Below are 11,068 nucleotides of genomic sequence, written 5' to 3' on the forward strand. Positions count from 1 at the left end.
CTTGGCTATCGTCAGTGGTGCTGGAGACGAATTCTTACAGTCCAATTGCCCACAACTGTCTTCTGACGAATGAGGTATCCCAATAACAGCTGACGTGTACTGGGAGCTCGTCACAGGCTGTTGTCCCAAGTCCTCATGGGTGTCAACTCACAAACTTCATACCACGCCACGAGGTGGTGCTTTTATTTTCTCCAGAGGAGGTAATCAAGGCACAGAGAGGTTAACTACATCACATGGGGTAGTAAGTGGTGGTTTCACTTTAGAAATGCTGTTATGCCCCTGAATTGGGCCCTCTCAAAATCTATGTTTTTGAACAATGAAGTCCTAACCCTGGGGCCCTAGAATGTGACTGTACTTGCAGAAAGCATCTTTAAATACGCAATTAAGTTAGCTGAGGTCGTTAGGGCAAGGCCTAACCCACTACAACTGGTGTCCTCCTGAGAAGGGACGTTTGGACACAGAAAGTTACAGAGGGAAGACCCTGTGAAGATGCAGGGAGAGAGTGGCTGTTTAGCCATCCAGCTGTGATACTTTGTATGGCAGCCCTGGCAAGTGAATACAGGGACTTAATATTGAAAGATCTGAAGACTCTGCTTCACTTATGAGCCTGCCAATCTGGCCTTGCCATCACTGGGGGACAGTTCTGGTCCTCTGAACACCTGGTGTCCGCAGTCCTGAACACATCCTAGTAGACAGAAATATTCATCTTTATCACACAAAAACTGTGACGCCCTGGCAGACACCAGGCACAATTCATGGAACTAGACTTTTTCATCTACTGATTCACTGACCACTCAACTAATGATATGGACACCTGTTATGGCTCAAGCACTGTTCTGGGAATATAAATGTCACCAGATCGTTTCAGGGAAGTACCATATAAAAAACGTAAAATTTATTTAATCAAGTCATCATGCTCATGAAATTAAAATAATCTATATGATAAGAATTAAAAGGATGAAATGGGCTTCCCAGATGGCTCAGTGGTAAAGAATCTTCCTGCCAATGCAGGAGATGCAGGTTTGATCCCTGAGTTGAGAAGATGCTCTGGAGAACAAAGTGGCTACACACTCCAGTATCCTTGCCTGGGAAATCCCATGGGCAGAGGAGCCTGGTGGGCTACAGTCCCTGGGGTCCCAAAGAGCCGGACACGATTCTAGTGACTGAGCACAGAGCACAGTGCGATGAGAAGAGCTGACAGGGAGAGCTGACTTAGGAAGAGGGAGCAGAAAAGGCTCAGGCTGACACGGCGTGCAGGAGTTAACTAAGCCAAGAGAAGACCTAGGATTCCAGGCAGAGGAAACAGCCAGGGCAACGTTTCAATAAAATGGACTCACACACCAGCTCTGCTCCTCAGATGCTTGCAGATGGCAAAGGAGGAAAACAAGAAGGGGAGGAGAGGAGACAGAGAAGAAGGCAAGGAGAAAACGAACAGAAATTGAAATCTACAAGCCAGGCAGTGTGCTTGGCGTCTTCATACAGTGCAGCCTGTATTTTCAGCTGTCACAGACAGAGCTTCGCGGGACAAGGGCGAGGCAGGAGAGGTGCCCTGTCTGACCCTGGGAGAGCGATCTCCTTCCATTTCATGCCTGGCGTTGACTCCGGCTCTGCAGCTCCATGGACACTGGGGTTTTCCCAGACCACTGTGGCCTGGCACATCTTGGCAAGACCCTTGAAACTCATGCTCAAAAGCAGGGCATCAGCCCAGCAGTGCTCTTGGAAAGCTTGTCACACACAACCAATTAGGTCCCTGGACCATCCCTGCAGCCCAGCTACCACATTCCATCGCCTTTGCAGCCTCCCTGCAGGATTGTGAACAAAGTCTAGGAGGACTGGTGAAAATAACAGGGGGTCAGGAAACCAGAGGAATGTGATGGGATGTGCTGCAGGATTCACATTCTCAGGCAAAGTCCGAGATAGCAGAAAGAATTTATAGACTGCGACCAAGACCGGGAATATACGCAGAGAGATAAACTGGGCTATTTTAAATTGCTGCCCAAGAAGTGCTTTCATGCTATATATATACCAACAGAAAAAGAGAAAGAAAAGCAAGGGCTTCAACTCAGATCAAAAATATTTCCACAGACATTTACATGCCACTTTCAAAAGGCCCAGCAGCATGAGGTCAAAGAAATTCCTTTTATATTCTATAATTCACCATTGCTCTGAGCTCTGACTCTTTCCTCCCTCTTTTACTAAAGAACACAGGTAACAGCTAAATGAATTTAGCTAACACAATATCTCTGAAGGACTGAGAGTCTTATCCTCTACCTAGTTCAGCTCTCATATTTAAGTTCACATGAGAACTTTGTTTTAAATTTGGATTCTAGGAAAAGCTTTGTTTCCTTTCCAATAAGAAAAACTACACTGGAATGATACAGAGAAGATTAGCATGGCCCCTGCACAAGGCTGACACAAAAATTAATGAAGTGTTCCATATAAAAAAAAAAGAAAAAGAAAAACTATAGAACTTACTAAGTTCCCCCTTTCACCATGACTACCAGGAAGCTCAGATCATGCTTGAGATTCAGTTGTGGCAATTTTATTGGTCCTTATGCTTATAATTACTGTTCCCTTGGTTTGGTCCTGATTTTCTATTTCCTATTTGTACTTATGGCTCTGTGCATTTACTTTTGTTGGAATTAATGTGCCTTCTTTGGGAAAAGAGAGTATAAATTTTTAAAATGCAATTCTACTATACGTCTTTGAACTGAGTTTCTCAAACTAAGAATTCCTAAATAACTCCTGTCCTTGGACATCGTTTTAGTAGCCTTCGTCACTCTGACGTGACAACGAGACATAGTCTTAGCACCTCTAGCCTCCACAGGAAGTAGCGTGAAGGCAGAGTGCATTATTTGTCTATTGCTACACTTAAGAGTTTAGCAGCTTAAAACAACTAACATTTACTATCTCACACAGTCACTGTGAGTCAGGAACATGGGGGCAGCCGAACTGGGAGACTCAGGACTAGAGGCTCTCTTGAGATTTCAGCCGAAATGCTGCCTGGGGCTGCAGTCAGCTGAAGGCTTGACTGAGGCTGGAGGGTCAGTTTTGAGGGAGGCCGTCCTACCCACCCCTAAACCCAAGGCCAGCCAGTGATCCAAGAGAGAGAGCAAGGCTAAGCCTCTTGCCTTTTATGTCCTAGTCTCGGGTCACACAGCATCACGTCTACCACTTTCTGTTCATTAGAAGTGAGTCACTAGTTGGTACAGACCAACCACACACCACAGAGAGGACCAGCACCCTGTAGGATGGGGAGAGTATCAGAAAATCGGGGGACATATTTTTAAAACACTGCTCAGAATATAAAGCTATTTTCTTTTTTTAAATTTAAATTTATTTATTTTAATTGGAGGTTAATTACTTTACAATATTGTATTGGTTTTGCCATACATCAACACGAATCTGCTATTTTCATTTTTCAAAAAGTACATACATGTACCAAGGCACAGCTTGGTATCCAACCTGCCTTCACCTAGATGCAAACCAGGACAGGAAAAAAGCTTGAAAAAGAAAATGCTTTTCCTCAATGTATGTGCTGCTGGCAAGCATCCTGCAAAGGCACGGCTCCAAAGAAGTTCCAAACACAGGCATACGTGGGAGAGAGAACATGTCCCCAAATGGAGAGGGAATAAGAGAGAGACACCAGACACTGCAAAAGGAAAGAAAAAGCACTACATTTCTAGCCAATCTGAAAAGTCAGCCTCACTTGAGACCAGAAGGGGAGCCCAAAGCCAGGGTGATAAGGTCTAATGTATCTATAAATTACTTCATCTTTTGTCAAGCCATCTAGTTAGACCCCAGGTGGGAAAAATGAGTGGTGACTCAGAAAGCAAGGCTGGTGATAAGAGCTGAGTTCATCTCTGGAGGTGATGAGGGATGCTGGTGAGAGAGAGGGGGAAGGGTTCATCGCAGCTAGAAATGTAATCGATGTTGCCAGGAGAAATCGAGTGACTCCACTCGGCCCAGTGTGTCCCCCTGCTGTTCTGGATGCATGTCGCAGATGCAGTTAGCGTTTCATTAGTCTAGAGATTGGCCCCTCATAGTGAAAGAGGCGAAAGGAAGGCAGGGACGCTTTCTAATTCATCTTGCTCTGCTCGCCTTTGAGAGCGAACAGCTAGTGTTGAGGTCGATTCACAAGATACTCGGATTTTCTTCTCCTTAAAGTCATCTTTGCTCTTGTGAAATTGCCATAAAATACTCCAATACGCACCAGCTAAGTAACCAGCTCGGTGAGGTGTGGAACATCCTTGTCATGGGGGAATTAACTAGCCTAAAATACGGACAAGCCAGGGAGTATATCATAGATTAAAGTATGCAGTTTAGAGCTTTTTTTTCTGTATTAAGAAATCCAGGTCCCTAAGGATATTCCATTTGTTCATTCAATCGAACTTAACTGCACCTGGACCCCACCCCCTGGGGCCACCTCCCCACCCCCACCCCCACCCCCACCACATCCATGTGCTGACCCGGCAGAGGGCACCCCCCTTGTGGGCGCGGACTGTAGGTGTTTTCCTTTGGAAAGAGATCCCACAATAGGGATGCGGCATGAGAGGCAGAAACAGAGACGAAGAAGGAGAAATGAACACATGGATCTTAAGGTGGCAGTCCCTGGTAAAGGGGAGCGTATGTTGTGCGTTTTTGGGCTTTTACCCCTCACTTTCTAGGTCCCATGGGAAGTGCATCCTTGCAGGACTCTGGGGAAGGCACCAGACGCACCAAGGAAGAGAAGCCTTAGGGCAACCGAGGTGAGGCCCGGCTCGGGGGTGGGGGGTGGGGGGAGAAGCTAATTGCTACAGTGGTGACTCACTGAAAAGGTGAACAAGGCTGTGAGACGAGGCCCTGGAGGAGCCAGACAGTGACCAGAGCAGAGAACGAGACGACAGCTCAGAGCCATTGCTTTTGCAGTCATCTAGCCAGAGGTGGGAGAAGGCGATGGCAACCCACTCCAGTGTTCTTGCCTGGAGAATCCCAGGAACGGGGGAGCCTGGTGGGCTGCTGTCCATGGGGTCGCACAGAGTCGGACACGACTGAGCGACTTCCCTTTCACTTTTCACTTGCATGCATTGGAGAAGGCGATGGCAACCCATTCCAGTGTTCTTGCCTGGAGAATCCCAGGAACGGGGGAGCCTGGCGGGCTGCCGTCCATGGGGTCGCACAGAGTCAGACACGACTGAGCGACTCAGTAGCAGCAGCAGCCAGAGGTGATAGGGCCCTGACTTCAGGCTGTATCTGCGGGGACGGCGACAGATTCGGAGAGGGCCTCGCAGACTAGATGTGGGGAAGAGAGACAAAGGCACCAAGACTGAGGCTTCTTCCCTGGGTTCTCCCCCGGCTACCTGGGTGGCAGGTAAACCATGGACTGGGTGGAGGAGGAGGACGGGACCCGAGAAGCCTGGGGAGGGCTGAAAATCAGGGCGGAATCCGGCAGTAATGGAGACCAAGGCTTAGGGAAGAGACTGCAAAGTGCCAACAACTGTCCAGTTGACGTGCGAGGCTGTAAATTACATATCACAGTGGCCCCCACACTGCGGGATGCCAACAGTTTACGCAAACCAGATGTAGGAACCAGTCATGTTGACAGCAGATTTGATCCCAGCTTGGGATTTCCTTGTGTGGTTCTGGAAGGACAGAGGAAAATAAAGATATGCAAAGAGTATGAGAAACCCTAGACCATTTGTTACATTTTTTAGGAGGGGTTCTTTGGGATGATGTTTGCAACTTTTCCACATGCTCCAGATTCTTACTGCCTGTGTGAAATCTCTCAGTTGTGTCCGACTCTTTGTAACCCTATGGACTGCAGCCGACCAGGCTCCTCTGTCCATGGGCTTCCCCAGGCGATAATGCTGGAGTGGGTTGCCATTGCCTCCTCCAGGGGATCTTCTCGACCCAGGGATTGTAGCCGGGTCCCTAGTGTCTCCTGCCTTGGCAGGTGGGTTCTTTACCACTAGCATCACCTATATTCTTAGATATATCTAATATGACACTTTCTCCTGTCTGTAACTCAGAAAAGTAACGTATCTGACGTTAGTGAGATTCATTATCCATGATCTCCCCCACCCTCCAATTTTTTTTTTTTTCTTTTCAAATGGCATTGACCAGAAGTCCCTAGCTGGCTTCCCAGGCATCAAAGATGAGCCCTTGAGCAACTTCTTCAGAAGGGCTGAGGTCATGAAAGTTCACAGGGTGTGTCTTGACTTGGCTGCCCCATGTTGGTACTCAGCTGTTCTGGAAATGATGGGTGTATAAAAGCCAAAAGGGCCCTGAGCCACCCTTCCTATTTAGCGCTCCATTGGCAAGGCTTTGCTCTGCAGTCACGTTCTGGTTTTTCTTTTTTCGTCCTCTGAGTTTTTCTCCTCATTTTCCCCCCGTCTTCTTGCCCTTCTCTGTCCCTGCTTCCTCCAGTCCCTAGTGCTAAAAGCATATACCTGAATCCCCCACAGCACGTCCCTGGAGGTCATCTCCTGGAGTACCACGCGGGTTTTACAACCGCTCCAATTACCTGGAAGGGAGCTGAGCCCTGGGGTCCACGGGGCTTCAGACAGGCTCCCTCTGCCCCACGCGGTGTGCTCTCGTTCAGGCTGGGGGCCACGGCTGTGCCCCACGCACGGCCACAAGCAGGGGGACCATGGGACCTTAATCCAACTCCGCTGAAGCACAAAGGCTTTTGTGTTTTAAGGCCTTCCCTGTTTGTACGAATATTATTCCATCTTGAGTGAGTTTTCAAACCCTTGGCATTTGCTTTAAAGGTAAGTCTCCTTTGAAGACTGGTGGAAATTTCAATCACATTCGTATTCATAGTCAAGGAATGAGTGGAAACTAAAAATATCAGCATTTTGGATTTTTTTTTTTTTTTTAAATTCTGAAGCCCTGCACGGAAATTCATCCAGTCCTCTGAGGGAGGGGATCTGGCTCCCCGGCCACTGGCACGTGATCTCCCCACCCCCCGGCACACAGCCTCAGGGTTAGCCCCTGGCTCTGGGATGCTGCTCCAAGGCTCTCCTGCTAAAGCACCCAGCAGTCTTCAAGGCCATCTTTCTAAACACGTAAAATGAAACTTCCTAAATACATTACAGATTTAACAGGTGAGGCAATTTGGCTACAGAAAAACCTCAGAGCAGTCAGGATGTTCGCGTATTAAAAGCCAAATTAGCTGACAAGTATCATCTCCCCTGAATGTGACGTCCAGCAGCTGTAAAACTTATTAGCGAGGCGTTGTGGCTGGAGAGAACTCCGTGATGCTTTCAAGCCCACGTTCATTACTTGCGGGCTGGTTCTGCCTGCGCCCTCACAGGGCGGTCAGAGTCTCTGGATGTGAGCGACCCCAGTGAGTGTGGGGTTGCAAACATTTTCCTTGAAAGGCAGTTCTAGCGCAGACACTGATTTACCACTGATGGCTCTCATGAATCCTTCTTTCTAAAAGAGGAATGGTTCCTTTAAAAGAAAAACGAAATCTCTGAAATCTGTTAAAATTTTTTAAAAACCGTATCTGTCTTTTGGAATATGATTTAAATTAAGACAAGATGACTCCTTCTGACAATGCCTCATTAAAAACAGATATACCTTAAGAAGGCCAGAAGTTTGGACGTGAAGAGGTTGGGCACACAGCATCCCTGTTTCTGGAGCTCTGCTGTGCCCAAGACAAAGGCAGCTGGAGAGGTTCTCTATTTCCTTCCCAACAGGGTCAAGTTGCCCCTTGGCAGTGTGGGTACATTTTTCCGATTGACAGGCTGAGTTAACAGTCCGTAGCCAAGGTAATAACCATTGGGTAGGGCCATATCAAAGCCAATTATTAAAGTTAATTAATAGGAAGCTTAATGAACTTATCAGCCACCCAACAGTAGAGAAACTGCCAAAGGTCACTTCAGAACAGGTCAGTCCTCTGCTGTTTTATTTTAGGTTAAGGACAAAGCAAGAAAATATTTACCAGTGAAACAGAACAAAAGGGAAAATTGCTCAGGATCAGAGGCACCATGGTAACATTCTCTTCTGAAATATTCTGCGGCCAGGAGACAAGTGATAATGATAACAATTTCTGGTAAATTGTATTAGATAATGCTTGTCACAGAGACACAAGCAACGGAGCCATTGTTTCCTTACTATGAACTTATCTCTTCCTTTCATTTAAAATCTGAGGGAAAGAAATGCACCCACATGAACACTAGTTGCTTTGTGGATCAATTGCCTTAGAGGTTTTTGCCAACGCAGAAGACATAATGCCCGGTGAAATGAAAACACTGATGATCACAGTAAGTTCTAGGGAAATGTTAATTCCCCATTCACCTTCGCATCTACCCATCCCCACCCAGGACTATTGACCAAATCTTATCTGATGGCTAGATTCATCCTTACTTGGGGGCCGGAAAAAAATAGTGGTGATGGAATACATAAATACCACCTGTAGGTTACTGCCTATTTGACATTGAGGAATTTTGTCCAAACCCATGGGAAAAAGGACATGGGTTTTGGGTCCAGACTGATAGAGACTCAAAACATGACTCTGCCACCTACTATTAGGTTGGTGCAAAAGTATTGTGGCTTTGCATTGCTGAACTTGGCCATTTCATACTGGAATACATTCTTAAATAAATGTGGTTTTATTATACATCATTTTTAAGTTCATTTCTCAGTTTATGTTTTTTTCACTAATGACTTATTACTTCCTGTGCATTTGATATTTATTTTAGACTATGGAAATGATGTTAGATAAAAAACAAATTCAAGTGATTTTTTAATTTGAGTTCAAAATGGGTCATAAAGCAGTGGAGACAACAATGCATTTGGCCCAGGAATTGCTAACAAACGTACAGTGCAGTAGTGGTCCAAAAAGTCTTTCAAAGGAGACAAGAGCCTTGAAGATGAGGAGTGTAGTGGCTGGCCATCAGAGGTTGACAAAGACCAACTGAGAGTATCATCAAAACTGATCCTCTTACAGCTGCTCAAGAAGTTGCCCAAGAACTCAACGATGACATTCTATGGTCATTTAGCATTTGAAGCAAATTAGAACGGTAAAAAAGCTTGATAAGTGGGTGCCTCATGAGCTGACTGCAAACCAAAAAAAAAAAAAATTGTCATTTTGAAGTGTCATCTTCTCATTCTATGCAACGAAAATGAACCATTTCTTCATCAGATTGTGACATATGATGAAAAGTAGATTTTATATGACAACAGGCAATGACCAGCTCATTGGCTGGACTGAGAAGAAACTCCAAAGCACTTCCTGAAGCCAAAATATACACCAAAACAAAACATCGTGATCACTGTTTGGTGGTCTGCTGTCAGTCCGGTCAACTATGGCTTTCTGAATCCTGGAGAAGCCATTACATCTGAGAAGTACGCTTTGCAGATTGATGAGACGCACCAAAAACTGCAACGCCTGCAGCCAGCATTGGTCAACAGAAAGGACGGAACTACAATGCCTGACCGCCTGTCCCACAACCAGTGCTTCAGAAGCGCAATGGAACGAGGGAGGTTTTGCCTCATCTACCATATTAACTTGACCTCTTGTCAACTGACTACTTCTTCAAGCATCACAACTTTTTGCCAGGAAAATACTTCCACAACCATCATGGGGCAGAAAATGCTTTCCAAGATTTCATTGAATCCTGCACAGATGTTTATGCTAGAGGAATAAACAAATTTATTTTCCATTGGCAAAAATGTGTTGATTGTAATGGTTCCTATTTGATTACTAAAGATGTGTTTGAGCCTAGTTATGATTTAACATTCATCATCCAAAACCACAATTACATTTGCACCAACAGCCATGAAATTAAAAGACCTTACTCCTTGGAAGGAGGGTTATGACCAACCTAGATAGCATATTCAAAAGCAGAGACATTACTTTGCCAACAAAGGTCCGTCTAGTCCAGGCTATGGTTTTTCCAGTAGTCATGTATGGATGTGAGTGTTGGACAGTGAAGAAGGCTGAGTGCCAAAGAATTGATGCTTTTGAACTGTGGTGTTGGAGAAGACTCTTGAGAGTCCCTTGGACTGCAAGGAGATCCAACCAGTCCATTCTAAAGGAGATCAGCCCTGGGTGTTCTTTGGAAGGACTGATGCTAAAGCTGAAACTCCAGTACTTTGGTCACCTCATGCAAAGAGTTGACTCATTGGAAAAGACTCTGATGCTGGGAGGGATTGGGGGCAGGAGGAGAAGGGGACGACAGAGGATGAGATGGCTGGATGGCATCACCGACTCGATGAACGTGAGACCGAGTGAACTTCGGGAGTTGGTGATGGACAGGGAGGCCTGGCGTGCTCAGTTGGACATGACTGAGCGACTGAACTGAACTGACTGAACAGCTGTGTGCCTCAGGTCAGTTCCTGGATCCTTCTGGACCTGCCTTGCCATGCAGTTATGTGTGATAGGGGTGATGGTGCTGAACGGCCTCACAGTGTTTGGCATTGACAGAAACTTCATAAATCATATTATGTTTAAGTGACAAAGAGTAAGGAGCCCATTGACTTACTAATTCCTTTATTTGTATACAATTATGAAGCACATTCTTCTGTTCCCAGTTCTGAAGGAGCTCAAGGTTATTAAAATTCTCCAAGCTTGGTATTCAACAGTTCGTTAACCAAGAATTTCCAGATGTTCTAGTTGGATTTAGAAAAGGCAGAAGAACCAGAGATCAAATTGCTAACATCCGTTGGATCATAAAAAAGGCAGGAGAATTTCAGAAAAACAAGTACTTCTGCTTCATTGACTATGCTAAAACCTTTGTGTGGGTCACAACAAACTGGAAAAATTCTTCAAGAGGTGGGAATACCAGATCACCTTATCTGCCTCCTGAGAAATCTGTATACAGGTCAAGAAGCAACAGTTAGAACTGGACATGGAACAACAGACTGGTTCCAAATAGGAAAAGGAATACGTCAAGGTTGTACGCTGTCACCTTGTTTATTTAATTTATATGCAGAGTACATCATGCAAAATGCTGGACTGGATGGAGCACATCTAGAAAGAATCTTGATTCTCCCTGGAATCAAGATTGCAGGGAAAAATATCAATAACCTCAGATATGCAGATGACACCACTAAAGAGCCTCTTGATGAAAGTGAAAGA

At 45.6% G+C, this 11,068-nt stretch overlaps 1 non-coding gene across 1 annotated transcript; it reads left to right on the plus strand.

Moving 5' to 3' along the window:
- Positions 1-2,338: 2,338 nt before the first annotated feature.
- Positions 2,339-2,444, plus strand: LOC138423009 (U6 spliceosomal RNA). Its single transcript, XR_011250115.1, has one exon. It is a non-coding gene; the product is annotated as a U6 spliceosomal RNA (small nuclear RNA).
- Positions 2,445-11,068: the final 8,624 nt, after the last annotated feature.

This window comes from Ovis canadensis, chromosome 17, assembly GCF_042477335.2.
Source record: "Ovis canadensis isolate MfBH-ARS-UI-01 breed Bighorn chromosome 17, ARS-UI_OviCan_v2, whole genome shotgun sequence".
Classification (NCBI taxonomy): domain Eukaryota; kingdom Metazoa; phylum Chordata; class Mammalia; order Artiodactyla; family Bovidae; genus Ovis; species Ovis canadensis.